The following is a 24,717-nucleotide window of genomic DNA, read 5'->3' as shown; positions in this document are numbered from 1 at the left end:
ATTCAAATATAAGCAAAGAGAAAGAGGAGTACAGAAAAGATGGAATGGAAACAGAATATTTTTCTTCCAACTAGGTAAAATTGCTTTTCGGTAACCTAATGTATGGGGCACTTACCCAAAATAAGGGAAACATAGTTCATTTTCTTTCAGTAAATAAAATTTTAAACTGACATTGCCCTGTTTCCAGAGTTCTCAAAAATGTCTTTAAAAAGCTATCCTGTTTCCACACAATATTCATGTAACAATCTAGGGATGTGAGTGGTTGGGGTGCTCTGGGATGTGCCCAAATGCAGAAGAGGGAACCAAGCTTTTGTTTCCTTTCCCAGTTCTAAATACACAACTTGGGTGAAACCAGCAGAACATCATTTGTTTCTTATGTGAGGGAAATAATTACAGCTCACCACCTCTTTTCATGTTATTGCAAATTCTCTCGAAGTAGAAATAATGTCAAATAGTGGTGTTTTGATGTTTTTTTAATCCCCTCTTGAAAATATTTCTTCCTTCCATTGGAAAAAAAGTAACAAAACAATGGAAATGTTTCTAGTTTTGCATATTCTAGGCTGAAATGTATTTTTGACATCTTGGTTTTGTTACTAATATATAAACTTGGAAACTAAAAATGTCACAAGCTGAAGAGAGGACAGAGCAAATGAAAACAGAGGAATCTATTGCCCCAGATTGAATGCCCAATATAAAACATATTCTGGAAAGAGCTACAAAGAGAATACTGTTTAGTAGTGGAAAAATTGTACAGCCTTATAGAATGTTAATACCATGCTGAAAAAGTATAATCTGATTCACATCTAATGCTAGAAGCTATATACAGTAGATGACTATGTGAATTCAAGGAAGTGAGGCTACCAGGAGGCCCTACATGAAAAAGCTATGACCAAGACACCAAAACTGGATTTTTCAAGCTATGAAGAATGTGCTGAGAAGGACATGTTTTCAGGACCTGAAGGGTGATAGTAGAAAATGTGCTTGGTGGCCACAAGACACTAAGGCTGAACAGAACTGATTCAGGATAGTCTGGGAATCTGAGCACAGCATTTGGGAATCTCTCTGGCAGCCCAAGAAGAGAAAGCCAAGTTGCCAATAAGGATGACGAAGCGACTGACTTTTTTCTGGTACTGTCAGTCCAGCTCAGTACAGCTTGTAGTCCATTATAGATGCTGATAGGGTGGACATTGAGAGTTGCTTGCCATGAAGGATACAAGGCTGCAATGGAAAACAGAAGGGCAGATTAAATGCATGGATAAAATAAGCAATTATCTGGGGGAATAACAACCTCTGTGAGGAGCAGGCACGGGTCTGCTAGCCACCTAATGATGGCAGAGTACTGGAGGAGAGGCCGGTTTCAGCTTCTGATGTACATAAGGCACAGCCCTTCCAGCAGGAAAATACCCCAAGTCATAGCAAAACCTGCAGAACTGTCTCCATTCCTGTCTTTTGTGTATGTCTGGGAGCATCGCTCCATCCTTAGGTCCCATGCAATACAGTAAGCAGAAGTTGGTAGAGCAGCTGAAAATTTTCTCCCTTCACTCTGCACAATGGCCTGAGTTTTGGTTTTGTTTTGGTTTGTTGGTTGTTGTTGTTGGTTTTTTTTTCTTTTTGGTTTTGGTTTTTTTTTTCCTCTAAAAGGAGGGGTATATGGGTTCAAAATCCTTTAGTTGAGAAAGGGGTCTTCAGGAGTTCAGAAGTCCACCTCCAGTAAGAAAGGTTAGAATTTATTTCATTTACTACAATAAGCTACTTCTGAATAACAGCATATCAGATCAAGCTGTCAAAAAGATAAACACTGTCAAAATTAATTTATTCTAATTAGTAAGATTTTTGTTGCCCTATGGTAATTATTTTTTTCCACTCAGGCTGTAAGCAATCAATACCTATAGTATGCAATTCCCTGTCAGCACTATTCCCTTTGCTGCAAGATTTGGCTGAGAGAAGGAAAATTTATTACAAGTGTACACAAGGGGTAATGATATGAGAGGCTGTCCAGCTGCATGACTGCAATTATGTCATAATATGTAGGAGTGCATGTTTTGGTGACCAGTGCTCAAAAAATATTTCTTTCCTCTGATAAAGTCAGCCTAGTTTATTATGTTAAGCTCATGTGTGCATTACTGCAGTCTGTGCTACTGATAATATTACTTTGAGATTCTTGGGTGAAAGGGCCTTTGTAAAGTGCTTTACAGATAGATTAAGAGTCAATTAAATCCACATTTCAGATGAATAAATCAACTCAAAAAACTCTGTTATGTTCCGGCTCACTGGTGTGGTTGAGAATGAAAAATATAATCCTTGATTTGCAAATATGAGTTGGTAGCTATTTCTAACAGATAAATGGCTTTCTTTCCATCTTGCACTCTGCTTATAATCATTGCTCAGAAGACAATGAGAAAAATTGTCTGAATGCCAGAAATGATCATTTAGATAGAAATGCTCCCTGGTCTGTTGCCAAACACTTGGAAAGGTTAATAAAAACATTAATACTGTACTCTACTGGAAAAGTGGGTATTGTTATCTCAGATTATAAACTTACCTTAGTCATAAACTTAGATTCTATTTTCTAAGTAAGAACAAAGTTTAATGGAGAATTTGAAATAAAAATAAATGATCTGACAAGGAAAGAAGAATTTATTGGACTGAATTTGAAAAAAAGCTGCAGTTTTGGCTTCATACATAGACTGTAAAATAAGGAGTCTGTTTATACAAAACAGAATAAAATGTAAAACAAGAGAGACTAAGATTCTGCATAGCATATACAAATACCCTTTCAAGACTTGGTGATATTTTACATCTACTTGATATCTGCAGGGTGTATTTTTAGGGTAAATTGAATCATAGATGGAAGAGTTCTATCAAGTTATCATGCAGTTCATCTTATTACGAGTGAAGAATTGTTCCCTAAACACAATTTGTAATGCTTTGTCCTCTCTGGTTTTAAGTACCCAAAGAATTGGGGGGTCCCACAGGATTCATTAAGAGCTTGTTCTACACAAGAGTGAATCTCATTGTCTGTAAATGTGTCCCACCATTCAATTTAATTATTTCCCTTTTTATCAGTTAAGATATGTTTCATAATCCTAAATATTTCTTCATGTGACATGGTGGTTAAATATTAGTAAGTGATAGGGCATGTAGGACTCATAGCTGTAGCTGATACACAGTTTACATGTATGCTTTGGGGAACATATTTTATTTACTATTGCTCAATAGAAGTTTTTGGAGGTTCTTTAATTTCCTGTGCAGTCCTTTCCACTAATGCTGCTGACTTCTCCTTGGTATGACTTTTTTATGGGGAAGAGATTGCTTTAAGGCTCCTTCATGTTGTCCTAAAATAATCTAATTATTTTAAAGAACTTTACTCAAGTAATGAAAAACCACAGAGCATGGCCTACAGAACACAGTACCATACAGTGTGCCCTCATATAGCTCTTCATGCTTCATAAAACTACACTTCATGGAATATAGACTTGCCTGTTTATTGGTGTCTGTAACCTAGACATATGTCTCCCCTCTTTGAGGCCACCCTTTTTTATATCAGTTTGATTTTCTATGCACCCTAACACAGGGACCAAACCTTTTTCAATTACTGCACTTTAATACTGTTCAATAGAGTTCAGTTGTTTGAATCTGAGGAGTGGACACTCAAGCAAGTAGTTTTCAGATAAGGTAGCCTGCTGATGTAGCACATGTAAATGTAAGAAGCATGCTCTGAGGTAGCTTTTCCCTCAGGACAAACAGGACCACTTTGTTCAAAAATTCATCCCTCACAACCTCACAGAAATGTGGTTGTGTACTCATATTCTCAGTGAAAGATCAGAACCATAAGGCTTTGTATGGTCTAGCTTACAGTCTGCAGCGAAGTGCATCAGCTTCAAAGAACTTGGAAGAATGATGATCAGTTCTCTGTCTCTCTTCTGTCTTTTCTCCTTACCTGTTTGTGTTGACTAACACAGGCTCAACAGATGATTGAAAGAGTGGGGGACAAGAAAAGAAATAGAAATGGTAAAAAGTAGATCATGTTGATGTATATAACGCTACACTGAACAGAGACTTGGTGGAAGAATTCACATCTAGGTTATTTTTAGAAGGTAATATAAATATATAAATACAAGCAGGGAAGAATATAAGAGAGCTTAAAAAAGAGCCGATTTATTTGCATTAAAAGAATTCAGATAAAAACACTGTTTTTAAAACAGGTTCCACAGTTAAAATACTGTCTGATGTCATTTTTGGGATGTTAGGAACTATCTTTTCCAACTTGCAGAGAACAAATAATGTCATGTGTTGCCTGGTAAATGTGACTTTGCCATTACTGGTAATGGTCACAGGTTTGTATGGACCTGGGGGCTCCTGAGTGCAGGCTCTCAGGACTTGTCTAGGCTTATCTTGGCCTGACTTGGTTTTATCTTGTTTTAATTGCTGGCCCCCTGGCAAGTGACTATGGCCCAGCCTGGTTTAGCTAAAACCCTGTGAATATCTTATGGTGAAGGTCTGACAAACCTCGGGCAAGGTGACTGCAAAGCAAACGATATCCCTTTGCGTCCTCTGAGACTGGGAGAAGCTGTTCCAGGCTTTGTGGGGAACGGCTGAGAGAGAAGCAACCTGTGTAAAGGAAATGTGTAGAGGGAAACCTGGGCAGAGCCCACGAGTGGTGTGGAAAGAAGCTTCTACATCACACTCCTCCCAGAAGAGAGGAGGGACAAGTCCCCACCATGAGCTCCCAGCAAAGACCTGCTGTGACTGCTTCTAATAACTTCCCTCTACTTCTGTTTGAGCAAGACTGAAGTGTCAGACTTAGGACCAGAGAATTATTGGAAGGGTGATTTTAACACTGGAGAACAAGGGTATGTTACTGGTAGGTTTTATTTGACATTTTTCGCTTTATGGGGCTCATACATACCATAATCAGATAATTTGATATGTTAATGTGATAAGTGGCCTAATAATGATTTTTTAGCTCCATGTGTTCTCTTTTGCCCATAACAAGATTTTGAGTGTAGCATCTAAGCATAATGGAAAAGACAAACATGCTTTAAAGAAAGACATAATCAAATAACTATCTGTAATGACATGGGAAGAACAAATTGGGAAGTAAGTCATGTTGAGTTTTTCAAAAAACAATCCAAGTCAAACTAATTTAATTTCCTTCTATGAGAGGACAGTAGGCTTTGTAGACTGCGACTTTTGAGAAAAGGAGTCAGCTTGAAAAGACGTATAAAAGAAGCTTGGAAATTTGTGACTGTGGGACTTGATATTGCACAACAGCACAACAATCAGACTGAGTTCAATGCTGGCAGAAGTCACCAGCCAGCATCTGCCTAGGTCTGCCCAAACACCCTTCACTTTGAATGCCATGAGTAGCTTAAATCCAACTAGACATTGGACACTAAGGAGTGTAACAAGTAGGGACTCACAAGGCAGGTTTGTGTATGTGATCTCGCGGGGTGCTTTCTCACTGGTGTGTGAATTAGTGGGTTGTGGGGAGCAGCACAGCTGAACATAAAGTTAGAAAACCCCCTTCCATCTCCAAGAAGAGGTGTAACTAAGTAAGGGAAGCCATGTCTGGAAGAGGTGGGAGTTATCTGTAACCTGATGGTCCTGTAAGACAGGAGGGGGAAGTGCACATAGCCATGCATATTTCTGAGAGGGCTGGAGGGGGTGAGAGCTTGTGGGGATTAGTTATAGAAGGGTGATGAAATCTGTAGGTCTTTACAAATGTTTTGTGGATGCCCAGCATGGTATCTGTTTTACTGATTCTGTATGTATAGTTCAGAGATTGTTGGTTAATTGCATTTCATTAATATTAAATCTATAAACTGCTTCAATCCTGATTTGATTTAAATCACATGAGGAATTTATTCCACTGACTGATGCTGCAATAAGAAACATTAATCTGCTGTGGCTCAGACAAAAAGCCACAGGTTTCAATGAAGAAGACATTCAAGCTGACTATTAAGGAAATCTTTCCAAAAGTAAAAGATAATGAAACACTGGAATAGGTTTAGAGAACTGTCATCTTTGGAAGTTTTTAAGAGTACTGGAAGATTTCTAAGAACAGATTGGATAAATATGTATCAGTAAAACAGAAATAAAGTTAAATTGGCTTCAGAATGGGAAGGAATTCCAACATCCAAGACAAAAGAGTTTATATATTATGTATTCACTTAGCCTACTTTAGCTTATACATTCAGGTAAATATATTAAGTGAAAATAATCAACCGGAGTTGAGAAGCAAGTAATGAAATTGTGGAAATCAGCACAAGAGGACATAGTAAAAAGGAACAATTTAGAATACGTAAGGACTTGACAGTGTCCTTGAACATGTATTGGGGCCATAAAAGTATAGTATGGTATTTTATTTGTTTTGATGCAATCAGCGTTATGTAGAGATTCCAATCAGTTCAGTAGCTCATTTTACAATATACTATGAGAAAAGCAGACCCTGTCAACCCATCATTAATCTGATGGGGTGAATGAAGAACTACCCATGAACAACTGTATTCATTAAAATGCTGTTACAACGTCACGGTTTCAATTGCTGCAAAGCTGCAGAATATTTCTGGTTGCTATATTGCTGCTGTACATATGAACGACACTAAAAGTAGCAAATAGTACAGCCATTCATTCCATACTGATAAGATACTCTAAGACAAGGTCATGATCTGGGGTACTATCCATTTTGACTGAAGAAATCTCACTTCTGTGAGATGTTTCTAGCATCAGTTTATATCCAGACAGAATAGATACGAAGCACAGCAAGGTTACTATAATCTTTCATGTCATTCCCCATCACACATGAGACCTCTTAATCTCAAGGTATTTATTAAGCTGAATTTAGCTGCTATCATTGTTACAGTTGGAACTTGTAGTAAAATAAGTACTAAGCCAAAAAATTAATAAAAATAGCTTCAAGTAACTAGAGACAATCAATACAGAATAGTAGTAATAGTAGTATATAGCAATAGTAGTACAATAGTAGTAATTAAAACAGAGGAATCTACCTTAAATTATAGCAAAAATGAATACTGATCACTGTATATAATAATTCATTCCAGTTGTGCTATAACTTAGTTCTGAATGTGTTGGTTTTTTCTATTCTTTACATGGTTTCATGTTCATAGTTTTCTGGTAAGGCGTATACTTAAGTTATTTGTGATATATTAAAATGCTGAAGTTTTGTTTTGTAGAGCTTTTGTTTTTTCCCCTGCCCATTGGATTTATTTATTTTTTTTTCTTCTGTGACCAAATTGCTTATGGTTTGGTCTGAACTAATGCTGTAATTCATGTCTGTCCATTCACTGATACAGTGAAAACCAAGGCATTGTTCAAATGCTTTAGTTCAACATTAGCCCTAATTTGTCTCTGAACAATATGGCCCAAAAATTTCCCTTGCCTGACCACTTCTGCCCTCTACTTATCATTGGCCCAGTGTTGACACAAGCAGTATATATAACTGCAAAATTAGCTGAATCAGGGAATTGGTCTGACTGTGAATTATTTTTCACTTGTTAGATTATCTGTGAGGGAGGAGGGCTATTTTCCAATGGATAATGCCCACGGTCTGAGTTGACTTTCATCAGCTTCTTGGATAAATGCCTCAGTTTCTTTCAAATAAGCAACTCCTGTATTTCAAGTACAATTGTTTAAAATGAACTAATAACTGCAAAAATATGAAATTAAAAAGTAACTGCAAAAATTTTATGAATTATGTAAGGCTTAAAGCCTAGCATAATGTCAAATGTATGCTAAGTCAGTTTTAGTTACGGGTTACTTTAGTTATTCTTCAAAAAACACCTGGTGGACCAGAGTAATCCCTAATTTTACTGTGCTGCCTTATATGAAACTGTGCAGGATTGCTTTTCCTGTGTTTTTGAAAGTGGAGTGGAAAAGTATTGCAGTTTGCAGATATATAACATTAAATACTACAAGTGTACAGGAAGCATTGGCAGGTACAGGAAGTGGAAACGTGAACATTTCAGCTTTGATTCTGTATTTGTCTATATGATTTTGGCTACATTACCTGTGCTTTTGAGTTCTTCAAAGTTAAATGTTTTTTCATCATGGTGACTACAGTAGTCAATATGAATTAACACACAAGATAGCATCTTGTAGCAGTTTTCAACACATAATTTTAAAGTACAAGAATTGAAATATTTTCTTAAATGAAGATGGTTTTTGATCTAGATAGATCTTGATAAAGCTGACGTTTTATTCTATATTTTCTTCTTGCTTTGGTAAATTTCCTCTGCACTGAGTTGAGAGAGTTTTGCTTAGCAAAGTATTGCAGAACTTTGTTTTTAAATGAGAATCTACTACTGAATTTTTAGAATATTGATTAAGACTGGAAAAGCTATCAAGTAGCTATCTAAATCTTTGAAGATTATCAAGGTTCTTAAGTGGGAAAAAAAACCCCAGGACTGGAAAAATTAATGGAGTAGAAGAATTTTCTGGTCAAATTCTGATCACTGATAAAACCAATTATATTTGTGCTCAGTTTTATCTCCTCCAAGTTAACTGGTGAAAATGAACACAGTTTCTCAATTATTTTGCTTCTTTTAGTCACAATATAAGCTTTCCCAGGCCAAGCAACCACATCTTCTTTCTACGTAAGAGAATATATTTTAGCAGGCAAGGTCCTTATCCTAAATGATGTGTCGCCTTTGTAGCCTGGATAAATTTGTCAGGCTAAGATGTGTGAAACCACCAAAAACCACTTTCTCTCATATTGCAGTCTCCCTGCACAATGCCCCTTTACTTCCTACTGGTTGTTATATCTCCAAGGCTTGAAGCATTATGCTAGGGTTCTGCTGACCATAGAATCCTATGAAACTCAGCAGCAGTCCTGAATAGCATCTACCAAGTTACACTGAAAATCAAAGCATACCTTCCAGATGAAGGCCATTTATTTAATTCAGCTGGTCACCACCCAGCAAGAGATCACAACTAAAATGCAGCCTGGGCAGCCCAGCTAAGGAGTAGAAGAACAGGGCCAATTCCAATAAATCGGTATATATAGCAGCATGCCCTTCCTGAAATTATAAATAAGAAACTCTCATGTGTGCCCCTCACTTAGCTTGGTTGTTAATCACTCATGACTAAAAGCCCCATGCAGTTTATGGGCTCGCACAACCAATTCTTGCTGGATTCTGTGGCTCGGTGTTGTTCTGAACTTAGAAAACGCACATCTTGCCAACTAGAGCTCACTTGCCCCAGCCTCCAAATAAATAAATAAATAAATGGGTAGATAACTAACTAACTAACTAAATTTTACATGTTTAACTTCAAAAATAACTTTTTTTTTTTTAATGATTTGGCAGAACGCAAGTTCAATTCAGGCCTTGGAGAATAACTTTACACAAACTCTCTGGCTGTGCTACTTCCACTGTTATTCACACAGTTACAGAGCTGAAAAAGAAATCTGAGCTATTTGAATTTTTCAAATAATAACCTTTTTCCCTCCTTTTGGTATTATTCTTGATTTTCTTCCACTTGCCCAGTCCTTCCCACTCCTGTAGGGAAGATAATCACAGGAAATTTTAGTAATAGAATGTTATTTAGATCCTGCATCTGTAATGAAATTATTTCCATTGCATTAGTGGGTCATTTTAAAAAGGTTTTTGCCCCGTCTTTGAAAGAATATAGATAATTTGTGCAATGAATCTGGAAAATTTTTTTTTCAGCTTTTTGCCTAATTTATAACCTGTTCATGTTGTGTGCTTTTGTTGAGGACTCTTAAATCATACACAGCATGAGGGGGATTTAATAATTTTTTTTAAAGATGAAATTTCAATGCTATTATTCCACTCACTGTTGCCTTGCAATTTTCTGCATTTTATACAGTTGAGTCCCTACCATGTTTTTTGCATACCTCAAAAAACTTTTGGTCCAATTTCTGCCATAGATTTATTTCTATAAAATCACATGTTAATCCCAACATATAAGCTTAGTATTTGAATCAAAGTAAATTAGATTTTAAATTGCATTCTTAAAAAAAATTTTGGGTTTCTTTTTTCCCTGCCCCTCCACCGCCAGCACAGGAAATTTGTTATGATCTGTTCACTCATTTTTGCCAAAATTGACCAAATTGGTGTTCTTATGTCAAATATTTAAAAAACAAGTTAGGCAATGAAGGTTGTAAATATGGTCCAAAATGTATTTTTTTAGGTAAATCATATTTGAGATACATACTTTTTTTCTTGATCACTGCTGGAAATCATTATTTCTGAAGGAGGAAACTCACTAATTTGGGATAGAAGCTGGGTCTACAGAAAGAATTAGATATTCTAAGAAGCCCTGTACGTGCCTTAATGAAGTCAGCCTGTCTCAGGAAGTTATAAAAGGTAATTTAATTTTTCATGGTGTTCTTTTTCATTATTCCACTTTATTACTAATATAAATGCTTTCTTTTTCTTCACTGTCTCCTGTAGCGAGTTATATTCATCTTCACTTGGTCTTTCTAGATGCTAGATATTTAGGCTTAGCTTGCCATGTAGGCTCTGTTGACAGCCTGTTTGGGAGAGGAAAAATCCCTTCAGAGAGCCACCTACTTAGGCACTTCCAGTGCCTAATTCTCTTTCCACTATAATGCAAAACTTGACTAAAATTTGAGCCATATCATGTTTCAAAGGTATAAGTTAGGAGTGGTGAAACCTAACCCTTCTTTGTATATTTTTATTTCTGGAAAGATACATTCCTTTTAAATTAACGAAACTTTGATAAACAGTATTGGCTGTTTATACAACCATAATATAATTAATTCACTAAATATTTCATATAATATAAAAAATTTGCCTTATTTCTAAGTGAGAGAAATCATGACATAAAACAATAATGAGAGAAAATAAACTTGTTGCAGTAGTTTTTAAATTAAAATGCCTAATATTTTTGCCCATCATTCTGTATTTTAACTTGTTTTAAAACATACATGTTTCCAATCTATTTCCTTCATTGATTCAGTTTTTCACTTCGTATTTGGATATGGGAGCTTAAATTCCTTTAAGCAGAAAGTGTCTTTATTAGTTGTAGGCGTTAGCTGCTCCTCCCTCTCGAGAAACAGCTAGTTCTGGGCATATCTAGAAGCAGATATTAGTCTACCTATATAATTTAATCTATCTTCAGATGCCTTCAACATGGCATCTAAGAACATGTGTGAAGGGTAAAAGTCATGTTAGCCATTTAATTTACACATATTCATGATACTACTAGAATGAATTATTCTCATCTTCCCTTTGCTTGGTCTACTCCTAACCCTCGCGTTTCAGCATGAAAACATGCTTGTTCTTGAGTGCCTTCTGGGGCGTGAAGGAATTAATGGTATGGGAACCACTGTTTCTGTTTGCATGTACGTGATTCACTGGTTTTTGAGAAAAAAAAAATCAAACTTGCTGCACGAGCACTTCACATCCATGTAGCTGCTATGTAACTGATATGGTTTAAATGTGTTTTGATTGCTGCTGCTGATATAATAGAGGTGCTTGCACAGTGTGATCTGGAGATTCCTCTGGAGCAGCCTGTAGATCTCTGGAAACAGCAAAAGGTAGGAATTCTACTAGGACTGAAAGCAAACAAGCCTTGCTACAAGTCCCACCAGGGATCGTCACCCCTAGACCTTTGAGATTGGGATTCAGTCTCAGCATTGCTCCTTATAACTGCAAAAGAAGATTAAAACATTTTCCTGAGGGTCAATGTGGGCTAGTGGAACAGGCTGTCAATCACAATAAAAATCCTAGAGCTGTTCACTCATTTTTGCCAAAATTGACCAAAGCACTAACTAATCCTTTGTTTGTTGTATGCTTATTCTGTATCCTTCATTCATACTATTTTAATCTAAATAGATAGTTATTTTGAAGTAACTTTTCTATGGCAATCCTTACTATGCACACTTCTATCATCCCTCCTCATTTGTCATTTGGTAGAAATGACTGAAAGGTGTGATCACTCTTACTGAGCCTCAAGTCACCTCAAAATAAAGATTTACTTCTCGTATGAGAACTTAAAGAGAGATTTAGTGTTTTATCTGCTTTAGTCATGTGGTATTCATGATGTATATGTTCCTGCTGCACAGTACAACACATAACTTTACTATGTGACACTATTTTACATTTAAATATATTTTCTTTATTACTTATTTAATAGCATTTTACTTCACCCACTATGACTTCTCTGTTCACCCACTGTGGAGCTGAGGAACTGCAGGATTTGAATAACAGGAAAATACATAGTGTTGCTTCTACAAAGCAAAAGAGGAAAAAAGAAACTTCATAGAAAAAAGATTATGAGAATTATTGCAAGTTTGCAGAATATTATCAGGAAAAAATTAAGGAAGAGTTAATTTGTCAATAAGCAGTTGAGTATCAGGAATCTTTTTTTTATGCCTAGGGTGGATTTTGGTTTACTCTAATTGCAAGCTAGGAGATAGGAAGGAAGTGCTAGAGTATCACCAGTAAAATTATTTGGATTTGCAGAGAATTAATCTTAATGTTATGATAGAAATTTAATTTTTACTTGGAGAAGTCATAAGATTCAGACTATGACAGCAGTATTTGCAGCCAGGCTACAAATTTTAGTGGATAAATGCAGTCCAGGTAAATAAATCTTTCAAAAATGAGTGGCAAGAGGATAGTGGATTGTAGGATGGTCAATAGTATAAAGTGGGTGTTGAATTATCCTCAGATCTGAAGTGTCTCTGAATAATTTAAAATACCTGCTTTTGGCAGATGCTCAAACCATGAACATATCTGATAGTTTGGATTGTATATTGTCTATGAAAATTTTATAGAATGCTTCAGTCTGAAGGAATACATTTTGATATTTATGACATGCTGCTTTATGTCCAGGTAGTTTATGTCCAAGCAGATTATTTTGAACCAGATGACATGCACAAATAGAGCAAGGTGGTGTATTTATTTTGTTATGAAACAGCAGTCATAGCTATCAGCAGCATTATGGGAAATATTTCCGTTTAATCATACCAATTTCTGGGTTTAGAGACAGTGAGAGTTCTGTTCCTTATGAGGTGTCTTCATTGTTCTCGTCATGTACAAATAAGATTTATTTGCATTAGGTAACATATCTTTTCAAATACTTCCACATTAGGATTATTGAGCATACAAAATCAATATTTATTCTGTAATAGATTTATTCATTTTTCAGCCTATGTATAGTAAAATAAAATAATTGTGTATTACTGTTTTTCTGAATTAACAGATGTTAATGATTTGCTATAATACAGTTATCCTCTTATTTTTTAGTGTGAGTTAGCAATCAAATTTAAAGTACAAATTCAATGCCTATTTAAATCCTAAGAAATAGGTGAGGTCACTTTTATTGCTACTTACATAATTTGATTTTGACTTAAATGAATTGGGGAAATGGTTTAAGCTAACCAGAGTAGCTCTTAAATTCCTTATTTCTTTAAGACAGTACAGAAAACTTCTTTAAATTAATGGGTGTAACGTAATAGTCCAAAACTTATTCACTGCAAGAACTTTTATTTGGGTGAGAGAAATAAAAACATTTGGGGAATCCTGCAAAAATAATTTTAAAAAATGGAAGAGTCTGGGCCTGTTTCATTGCTTCATAGTTCTGCTTCTACACTGATGACCTCAACCACAATACTTAATGAAGCAATCAATCCAAAGGATATTTAGACTTTTCACTGCAGTTGTCACAGTGTCTTAAAATACTTTGTAAAACCATTCAGGACAAAAAAATTAAAAATGCTTATGGAAAACTCTGGAAAAACAAGCAAGAACCCACTTCATGGTTTCAGCTATAAACTTAAATTCTGCCACAATATTTGCTAGTAAAAGTTTATGACTGCTTCAGCTTAAGCACATTAACTATATTTTTTCTTCTATGCATCCTGAACTGTTGTTTAGTTATTATATGTTTGGGTTTAGGTTTGCCTAATATTTTTTTAAGCTAGCTAAGAAACTCAAGTTGCTAGTAAACCTTTAAACTGTTTCCTGGGGGGATTCTAGCATACTGTATGTTAGAGTTATCATCTACTGAAACATATATTTGAGTATATGAATTATTAGTGTGTTTCTAAAAAATGTGACGGAGAGCACCATCCTCTTCAGGTAGCTGTCAGTCAAGGAAAAACAAAAAATGTTTCTGTTGCTTCTACACAATTTCCAAATATGTTGACCTCAGTATGTGAAGAGGCATGTTTGCCTTCACAGAACAAACTTGTGTGTTACATCAAGCATTAGAACTGATGATCTGAAAAAGAATGCTTCTATTTTCTCCTAGCTCTTTATGCATTTTAGAGCTGTTGTGAATAATTTTTAATAGAAAGTATTATTAGGTGAAATACTTGTAGGATCTATTTTTTTACTCTTCAGACATTTTTTGACTTTCAGCACTTTCTTGCTTTGGCCTTGATGTTCTCTCAAAGCCCACCAGCCAGCTAGGCACATACAGGATACTGATACTTGGATACAGAATGCCAGACAACACTGAACTAGCTTTTTCTATCATTCCATTTTCATTTTCTTTTGGTGTCTTTCTCTTTTCTTTCCAAAGTGGAACTGGTTATTTTAAAATTCTACTCAGGTTTTCAGTTGCCTTCAGTTTTAATAATATACATTAAAAAAAAGAAAAATCTTACTAACTCATATCATCTCTGCCCTTCTTCTGTCATTCCTGCTTCTAATTTTCCTGCTGCTTCTCTGTTTTTTTTGCTGCCAAAGAGACAGACTGTTCTTCCATAATTTAACATTTATTATCTTTTGAATTTGAATCCCTTTGATCTTCCTTAAATACTTACAAATCTAATGACTGCTGAAAACAAAAAATAGGAATATCTACATTTAAAAGCTCTTACATTTCAGGAAAAACTATTTCCAAATAATGAGTAAAGAAATCAATTAGTAAGACCAAACAAAAGCCAGAATTCTAAGATTGATGAAATTGTCAAATGTTCTATATTTAGGTATATTATTCTTTAATGTCTGAATGAGATTCCGTATTTTCAAGATCAAACTTATTTAGCAATCATTCTTGAAGTGACCACACATAATGATCCATAATCTTGTTGACAAGCCATTTTCTCTTTTCTGTTGTTTCACTAGCTAAGCAGAGAATTATAAAAGTTTGTGTTGGTTTTTTCAATTACTGGCTTTATTCTTTCATAGAATCATAGAACTGGTTAGGTTGGAAAAGACCTTTAAGATCATTGAGTCCAGCCATTAACTTAGCACTGCCAAGCCCACCACTAAACCATGTCCCTAAGGGCCACATCTACATGTCTTTTAAATACCTCCAGGGATGGTGACTCAACCACTTCCCTGGGCAGCCTGTTCCAGTGCTTGACAACCCTTTAGGTGAAGAAATTTTTCCTAATATCCAATCTAAACCTCCCCTGCTGCAACTTGAGGCCATTTCTCCTTGTTCTGTCACTTGTTACTTGGGAGAAGAGACCGACCCTCACCTGGCTGCAACCTCCTTTCAGGTAGTTGTAGAGAGCGATAAGGTCTTCCCTCAGCCTCCTTTTCTCCAGGCTAAACAACCCCAGGTCCCTCAGCTGCTCCTCATAAGACTTGTGCTCCAGACCCCTCACCAGCTTCGTTGCTCTTCTTTGGACATGCTCCAGCACCTCAATGTCTTTCTTGTAGTGAAGTGCCCAAAACTGAACACATATTTGAGGTGCAGCCTCACCAGTATCGAGTACAGGGGGACGATCGCTTCCCTAGTCCTGCTGGCCGCACTAGTTCTGATACAAGCCAAATGCATGGGGTTGTTGTGACCCAGGTGCAGGACCCAGCACTGAGCCTTGTTGAACCTCAAACAGCTGGCCTTGGCCCATCGAACCAGCCTGTCCAGAGCCCTCTGTAGAGCCTTCCTACCCTCAAGCAGATCAACCCTCCTGCCCAACTTGGTGGCATCTGCAAACTCACTGAGGGTGCACTCGATCCCCTCGTCCAGATCGTTGATAAAGATATTAAATAGAACTGGCCCCAATACTGAGCCCTGGGGAACACCACTTGTGACCAGCCACCAACTGGATTTAACTCCATTCACCACCACTCTTTGGGCTCAGCTATCCAGCCAGTTTTTTACCCAGCAAAGAGTATGCCCATCTAAGCCATGAGCAGCCAGTTTCTCCAGAAAAATGGTGTGGGAAATGGTGTCAAAGACTTTACTAAAGTCTAGGTAGACAACATCCACAGCCTTTCCCTCATCCACTAAGTGGGTCACCTTGTCATAGAAGGAGACCAGGTTAGTCAAGCAGGACCTGCTTTTTGTAAACCCATGCTGACTTGTCCTGATCACCTGGTTGTCCTGTACATGCTGCGTGATGGCACTCAAGATGATCTGCTCCATAACTCCCTGGCACCGAGGTCAGACTGACAGGTCTGTAGTTCTCTGGATCCTCCTTCCAGCCCTTCTTGTAGATGGGTGTCAGGATTGCTAACCTCCAGCCAACTGGGACCTCCCTGGTTCACAACATAGTTACCAGATAGACAGTCTTCAAACTAAATATACGCTGTGAATAACCTACTGTTGCCTGCTAAGAAATTAAAGATTTGAACTCTTTCATAGTTTGTTGAGTCTTTATGTAGAAAGCATTCCGTGACAGACATGAAAGAATTAAGGGGCTGAATTTACAGCTGGTAAACAGTGGTGGAAGACCATTATGTGATGAATACCATGTAAAGTTCCATTAGGTTAATACTCATCATAATAGTATTAGGCATTTTAGTATAATACTAAACAACATTCAATCTAATTGGCATATCATCCTTCTAAGCAATAACAACCTAGTTTTTGTCAAATAATTTTGTTGATAATACTATTAGATGAAATTTTGTATTGTTATTTATTTTATTTTATTTTATTTTATTTTACTTTATTTCATTTTATTGTATTTTATGGTATGTTAAGCTTTTTACTTTTGTTCAGGTAATGATGCAAAGCTTGTCAATAAATAATTTTAGGCACTAATCATACTCAGGTTTTCTTAGCAAAGCAGTTAAAGGGGAACTGCCATGGGTGACTTCGACCTTAGCCTTGTCCTCAACTGATCCAGCTGGCACATGGTATTTTGGGTTGGGAAGTTAAAATCAGCAGACTATGATGCAAGTCATCCTTTTCCGCTGTATGCTATTGGTTATGATGAGCTAGTATCGCTTAAGCTCTCCATAAACCACATACACAGCCATTGGATACAAGTACTCCATCTTATACTAGTGTTTCCTGCTGAAATGCTTAAATATTTTTTAAATTGCACATATTTATTTCATTATATGATAAGAGTTCCATTTTATGTACTTCCACCTCTTGGAAGTATGGTAATGAGATATTTGTGTATATTTGCTGTTCGCTGTAACAAAAGCCAGATCAATGTAATGGAGAAGGAAGTAATAAATCTACCTGAGTTTATGACTCGCCCCTGTTCAAGTAGCAAAGTTAGTACAAAAGATTTCTTCAAGCATAAAAAGTATAAAATGAGATAAAACTAAAATACTTAAGTGAACCTAGAGGAAAAATGTATCACTGCCTGTTAATTTTAGACAACATATTTTTCCATAAAACACCCTCACTGGGGGGTGATACTTACTGTTCTTTTGAAAGCAATTACTCTACTGTGCAGCACATTACACTGCAAAAAACCCCACACCAATAAACAGCAATAATAATGATTCTTTAAAGTGTCCCCTGTGTGCTGTGATGTATCTATTGCTAACTCACACAGTAAATCTAAACTGTTCGGCAAACACTATAGAATGTATCTGCAGGGCTTAATCCAACTTTTCTCATTTAGCATTCTTAATAGTGCAAAACTGGCTGCAACAGTACAGTTCAAACAGCAACACTCCCAGAGTTTATTTACATTTTCAGAAAACAACTACAGAATCTAAGCCATTGTTGAAAAATCTGATAAATGACTGAATAATAAAGCATCATAAAGGAGAGTTATAGGCCTTTGTCTTGCAAACTATTTTGTATTGGTCCTATTGGGTCCTCTGTACCAGTCAGTCTTCAGATTCCAGACTTTCATTCTAGACCATGGAAAATATTACACTATTTAAACCTGCTATTAAAATAATTGCCTTATCTTTGATAATCGCACACTTCAAAGCAAACTTTCTGGAACTCATTTTCCTATTTGACTATTATAAATTATTTTATCTCCCTTCATCACTAAGTGGAGAAATCCATGGTATCCCTGATGTCTGAAGAATAGTGAGGACCGTTTTCTCTTTGACAATTTTGGATTACTACACAATGGTGGAAGAAGGATCAACTCTGGAGGGGATAGATAAAAAAACGTGTCTCCACAAATTCTGAGTGACCTGTAATGATTTCAATGTGGTCAACACACATATGAATTTTGCTTACTGCAGTGGTCTAGCCTTGGCAAACAGCCAAACTCTGACCCAGATGCTTGCTCACTCCCAGTCTGCAGTGGGACAGGGGGAGACAATGGGATGAAAAACTCACAAGTTGAGATAAAGACAAGAAGATCAGTTACCAACTGCTATCATAGGCAAAACAGGCTCAACTTTGGGAAAATTAACTTTAATTGATTGCAAATTAAAATAGGTTTGGGTAGTGAGAAAACTAGGAGACAAACCTTAGAACACCTTTCCTCCTCTCTTCCCTAGACTCAAATTCACTCCTTCACTCCAGACTCCTTGTCCTGCTGTGAGGTGCAGGGGGTTGGTGAGGGGAAGCTATGGTCAATACCTAATGGTTTCTTTCTGCCATTCCTTGCTTCTCACACTTTTCCTTTGCTCCTGTGTGGGCTCTCCACAGGCCACAGTTCCTTCAGGAATATCCATCTGCTCCATCGTGGGTCCTCCACCAGCTTTATTGTGAATCTCTGCTCCAGCACCTGGAACACCACCTCCTCCTCATCCTTGTCATTGTCATCATCATCGTTGCAGTCATTGCCATTGTCATCCTCCTCTTCCTCCTTCTCCTTCTCCTCCTCTTCCTCCTCTTCCTTTTCCTCCTCCTTCTCCTTCTTCTCCTTCTCCTTCTTCTCCTCCAAACCCAATGTTTCCTCTGCTGTTTCTCACTCTTTACACTCCCTCCTCCTCTCTGCTTTCTGGTGTTATTGCCCTTTCTGAAATACACTTTCCCAGAGACCCTCCCAGCTTGGCTGAGGGGCTCAGCTCTGTCCCATCGTGGGTCTGCTGGAGCTGGCTGGAACCCTCTGTGTCCAGCACAGGGCAGCCCCTGGTACTTTTCCACAGACTACCCCCACACCCCCACAGCTGCCAGCACCTTGACACATACACACCATACACTTACATATCATGACTGCTTTGGCAAAACACTCAGTTACTTGTCATGATGTTATTGTAAGATTTTAATGAAAATTTTATTTTTAAAATTAGACTGAGGAGATCTCTTTACATTGACTTCTCACAGAGAAAGGTAAAGCACATTCTGATTTGCAACAGGATCTAAACTAATTTAAGAATCCATATTAAACAATATCCAATATAATTTCCCCATAACTACCACCTCTAACTGCCCAAAGGAGAGGTCTATATATTTCACAGAAGTCTTTGATGAAAGCTGAGGTATTTTATTTATAATAGTATTATGCTTAAAACAGTATTATAGAATCATACAAACATTTAGGCTGGAAAAGTCCTTTAAGATGATCGAGTCCAACCATAAACCTAATACTGTCAAATCCACACTAATACATGTCCCTAAGCACCATCTCTACACATCTTTTAAAAACTTCCAGGGTATTATGTCCAATGAGTGGAAATTTTAAGACATAGTGCCTACAGTGGAGACATACTGTCAATTTCAGCTACTGTAAATGATATAGTAAACCTATTTATGACTCCAAAGATGTTATTCAGAGTTCAGAATTAGCTGTTTTCTACTGCAGACTATAATCTAGCATTTTTGATTGATTATGTCAGGAGTTAAGCATATCCTGAAATTGCTACCCATCCAAAGAAATTAAAGGTGCTCAGGAACTTCACACAGAAAATTCTACTCTGTTTTTTATGTAAATGTATTATAAAAAGCCAACGGCTCGACAAAATAAATAAAAAGTTGTGTAGCAAAGAGTTCATCAATTGTCATTTTCACAGGCAACATCATTTCACTTTTCAATTACTGTTTTGAGGTATTCTTTTACCTTTACTGCCTGTAGTTGTTTAGGTCTTCTTTCCTTTCTATGTTGAAGATTTCCACTCCTGAGTTACATTCAATATTTGCATGGCTGTGTTTTATCTGCATGGGCAGAAATTGACAATGAATAGATTAAAATGCTAACTAATTTTTGTTTAAACAATATGATTTATGACCCAAATTGTAATCCTAAATGCCTACTGCTCTGAAAGCTGCAGATTTTGGTCAGGAATAATCTTTTCAAGAGTAGTTTTCCCCTTAGGCTGAAATGGGAAGACTTCGTGCAAAGCTATTTCACACTATCAAGAAAAGGAGGAAGATGCCCAGTGAAACTGTCTTTCTTAGGTGCATTCTTCAGGCAATTCAACTTACACTTCATTCATCTATTTCCAATCTCTTTTTACAACTCTTGACCACCCTGAAATAATCTCATTAATGATTACATACTATGATATGAAAATGTGTCTGCTCTTTATTAACTTACTGAAGATAGAATATATGATTGTAAAAAGTCAGAATTCTCAGAGTGTATGGATGCATAGAAGGAATCTTTTGCAAGTCTAAAGATATATATGTGGCAGGAGAAAATAAAATTTGATATATATTATTAAAAAGTCTTCAACAACCCTGATGAAGACTGTGAATAGCATTTTATGATATATTGTCTCACTGGGCAAATGCACTATAACAATAAAATAATAAAAAAATAATTTTACAAATTGATTTACATTGGCATTTTCATCCCCAAATTATCTGTGACTAATTGTCTCAAATAAAATGTTCAAATTTCTATAATTTGTAAATTCTATTATGCTTTTCTTGTGATTCCCTGCTGCTATGCTGTACGTGGACTTATGTCACATCAAATTAAAAGAACTGGGCAATTGCCCTTTGTATGACTTTAGTTTCTGCTCAGATCTCCAATTAGTTATATTTTATTTACATGAGGCCTGAAGCAAAGCTACTTTTAGTTAATAAGAGTTGACTTATTGCTAAGAAAAAATGGGTTTAGATTAAGCTTTTAGTGTTTAGGCTAACCCCAGGTAAATTCAGGAATCAATTACCAAGTGTACTTTCGGTTCACATGAAAAAAAATCCCACCTTTCAGCTATATTTTAAAACCCACACTTTTTTCCAAGCAATATTACTTGGACTTAATTTGCAATGTAGTTATAGCACTAAGGTTGAGGATCTCACAGAATATAGACAACTAACTATGGGTTTCATAATATTTGTAGAGATACCGAGAAGCAATTCAGAAGTTTAGCTTGTGTCACTATTAAGTCTAGCTACTCATATTTCCACAAAAAAAAGAAGATTTTTGTCAGCACTGCTGTATCCATCATACCAAAATTCTCATAGGTGATGAAAAACAGCTTTCTGTGATAAGGGATAAAGCAGTAATAGCACAATAGCACAATCTCTGAAGGCAAGATTGATCTCTTATTCACAGAGTGATTTCAAATTGCCAGAAGGGACTGCCTGCTGTAAGAGTGTCTTTGTGGGGAACATCTTCAGCAAAATTGAATAATAATGTTTCTGTGGGCCTTAAGCACTTTGTGCAGGATGTGTGTTTTCCTGAACTCATTTCATTTTCGTAATCATAAAAAATGTGTCAATATTGCAAAGCAGTTCTGGTTTGTACAAATTATCCTGGACACCTCCTGGGAAATATTTCTTTATACACAATGTATAAAGAAGCCCCATTCAAGTAAGGAATCTAAGAGGAAAAGGTCTGACATTTTCATATTTTTTTTCATTTCTGTTCTGAAAGGCTTCGAAAATAGGAGAAAGAACAATCTGGGCACACATAGATTTCTGTGATTAGGCACTTTCTATACACTTTTCAACTTCAATTCCTTAATCCCGTTAAACATTATTTGCACAGCAGGTACTTACTGAGAGTAGCTTTCATTTTAGCTGGAGCTTTCTTCAGTGAAAGCCCTGAAAATCTGAAGCTCTATTAATACCACTTCTTTCTTCATATTTCTCAGCCTATGAAGTAGATTGAAAAAAGCATCTTTTAATGTACATATTTTAAATACAAATCTTTTCATCCCTGATATGAACATTCATCCTGTTTCATTTGTTAGACCTGCAATCAGCAGGCAACTCTGTTCATAGAATTGAAGAACCTCTAGGTTATCTCAAAGGAAGATGTGAATTAAATTTTATTTAGCAATTCATGTGCAATACATTGCATTAAATATTAATCATGTTTGTCAGAGGCAAAGAAGGCAAAAAGAGGGGAAAATCTCAGACTTCTGAGAATATCTCTTGGCAGATTTCTGAAGTATTCAACCACAATCAGATTTTTGCTTCTCCAATTTTAGTTGTCTTCTTGCTTCTACCTTCATGAGACAGGGGAGCTCCCAGGGGGTTTGGTTTGTCTTGTGAAGATGTGCAAAACAGTGTCTTCTATTTTTCTTATGAAAATCTGACTTACAAAAAAAAATTGAAGATTGTGTGTCAGGGAGGAGAAGTTGTCCCAAGAAAGTGAGGTAGGCTAAAGAATATGTAGATATAAAGCACAGGATGATTTAGCAAGTCTTTATTTTCCCTCCTTAGTTCTACATAGAAGATAGAATGAACCAAAGAAGAAATGAACTATTCCATCTTTGATGCTTTCTTTCCTTCAAATAGAGCATTTCAACTTGCATTTAGGGAGCATTTCAAGTTACAACATAGTATTAATGCACTACTTAAATGAAAAGAACCGGCTGAAAAGTGATAATTAGTTTTACAAAGGAACACATGCACGACCTATGTTTTAAGCATGTGGTTTAATTCCAATGTGGAAAGAAGACAGTTTTTTCAGAAAGTAACCTAAAAAAATGAAAGAAATCCTGTGCAATAGAGAACAGGCTTTACCTTAAGTTGCCTGATTTGAACGTAGAACTTGAAGCTTGGCCACCCCCTACTGCAGGTAATATTTTCCTGTCAAATGGTAAGCTCATACTGTCTCTTATATCAGGAAGAATCCTGTATCGGGAAGAACGGTCTTAAATCTGTCTCCTAAACCTGTGGCTATTAGGATATTTAGCCAACAAAAATTTCATTAAAATGTAAACACTTCTAATTTTTTTCTTATTATTATTTTGAACAAATTAATGTATTCTTGTGGAAAAACACTTTGTAGAAAAATTCTCAATACCCTCTATAAATAAGATTATCAAGCACATTTACTATAAAGAGTAAATTTGCCTCATTCTGATGCCTGACAGAAACATGAATCATACCCTGAGGGAAATAACAGAGTCTGTGGCTGTTACTAATGATTTCAGGGAAAGTTTTTAGAACTCTGTTCCTCACAATTTATGTGTGCCAATGGACTATTCCCATTATCCACCATTTCCATATATTGCGGAAGCTTTCCAGCGATAGTCTTTTAAAGTCTCAAACTTTATCTGTGCAAGCTTTGGAGGAGAGTTGAGACACTGAACATCTTCATCTTCTACAAATAGCAAGTTAGAGGATGCATAATCCAAGCTCAGGATAGTGACAAATCCTAGCTGTCCTTATGGTGTTACAAAGCTTGAGCATTTCCAGAAATGACTTCTCAGCTGACTTGTCTCAAATTTTGACCACAAAATGGCCAAGTGCTATCTGCTCACTTCAGGGTTCTGCTTGAAGCTAAGGAAAAAGAATACTACAGGCTGTAATTTTCTGTCTGTTTAGTCTTTCAAGCAATATAAATGAGAAGAAACTTGGACCTTGAGCCAAAAAAGGTGATTTTGGGTTCAGGCTTACACTCAAAAAGCAGTATATTGTCACTATCATCTCCTTCAAAAGGCTCTAAGGAATTTTGCTTGGTCAGAAGAATCTTACACTGTATCCTCTCAGTTTATTGACACACAAACTGCTCATAATACATTAAGAAAAAATAAATGTACTTTGTAGATTTAACACTGACCTCATACCATGGAAACTGGCCTTAGATCCTGTTATGGGTTTGTGTGGTGCGGTTTGGTTTTTTTGGTATCGGCTGAGGGTCGGCAGGGCCGGCTCCTGTCAGAAGCTGCTGGAAGCTTCCCCGGCTCCAGCCGGACCCGCCGCTGGCCCAGGCCGAGCCCCTCAGCGACGGCGGCAGCGCCTCGGGGAGAACGGAGTTAAGAAGGGGCAAAAAAGAGAAAACCCACCTGCTGGAAAACCTGCAGCCGAGAGAGGAGCGGGATGTGAGAGAAACCCCTCTGCGGGTACCGAGGTCAGGGAGGAAGGCGGGGAGGAGGGGATGCCCCCGCAGCCCGCCGTGAGGCGGCAGGCTGTCCCCCCCCAGCCCACGGAGGTCCCTGGTGGAGCAGCTGCCCAGCTGCAGCCTCTGGGGAAGAGCGCGGTGAGGCAGGCTGTCCCCCCCCAGCCCAGGGAGGGGAGCGGGGCAGCGGATGCCCACTTGCCGGCTGTGGAGAAGCCCACTTGCCGGAGCAGGGGGAGGGCTGCCCCCCAGGATGGCCGGGACTCTGAGGGAAAGCCCGCGCTGGAGCAGGCTGGGACGGAAGGACTGCACCCTGTGGAAGGGACCCGCGCTGGAGCAGTCTGTGAGGAACCGCAGCCCGCGGGAAGGACCCAGGCTGGAGAGGTTGGTGGAGGACTGTCTCC

The 24,717-nt window shown here is 37.3% G+C and overlaps 1 long non-coding RNA gene across 1 annotated transcript in view; it reads right to left on the bottom strand.

Moving 5' to 3' along the window:
- The window catches only part of LOC142044989 (uncharacterized), a 187,283-nt gene extending 162,839 nt beyond the window's left edge, over window positions 1-24,444 (bottom strand). The window contains exon 1 of the long non-coding RNA XR_012654479.1: window positions 24,261-24,444. This is a non-coding gene — a long non-coding RNA (uncharacterized LOC142044989). The remainder of the gene's footprint in view (window positions 1-24,260) is intronic.
- Window positions 24,445-24,717: the final 273 nt, after the last annotated feature.

This window comes from Buteo buteo, chromosome 26 (genome assembly GCF_964188355.1).
Source record: "Buteo buteo chromosome 26, bButBut1.hap1.1, whole genome shotgun sequence".
Lineage (NCBI taxonomy): Eukaryota > Metazoa > Chordata > Aves > Accipitriformes > Accipitridae > Buteo > Buteo buteo.
Note: the sequence above shows the minus strand (reverse complement) of the source record. Positions and strands in the feature narration are given on the sequence as shown.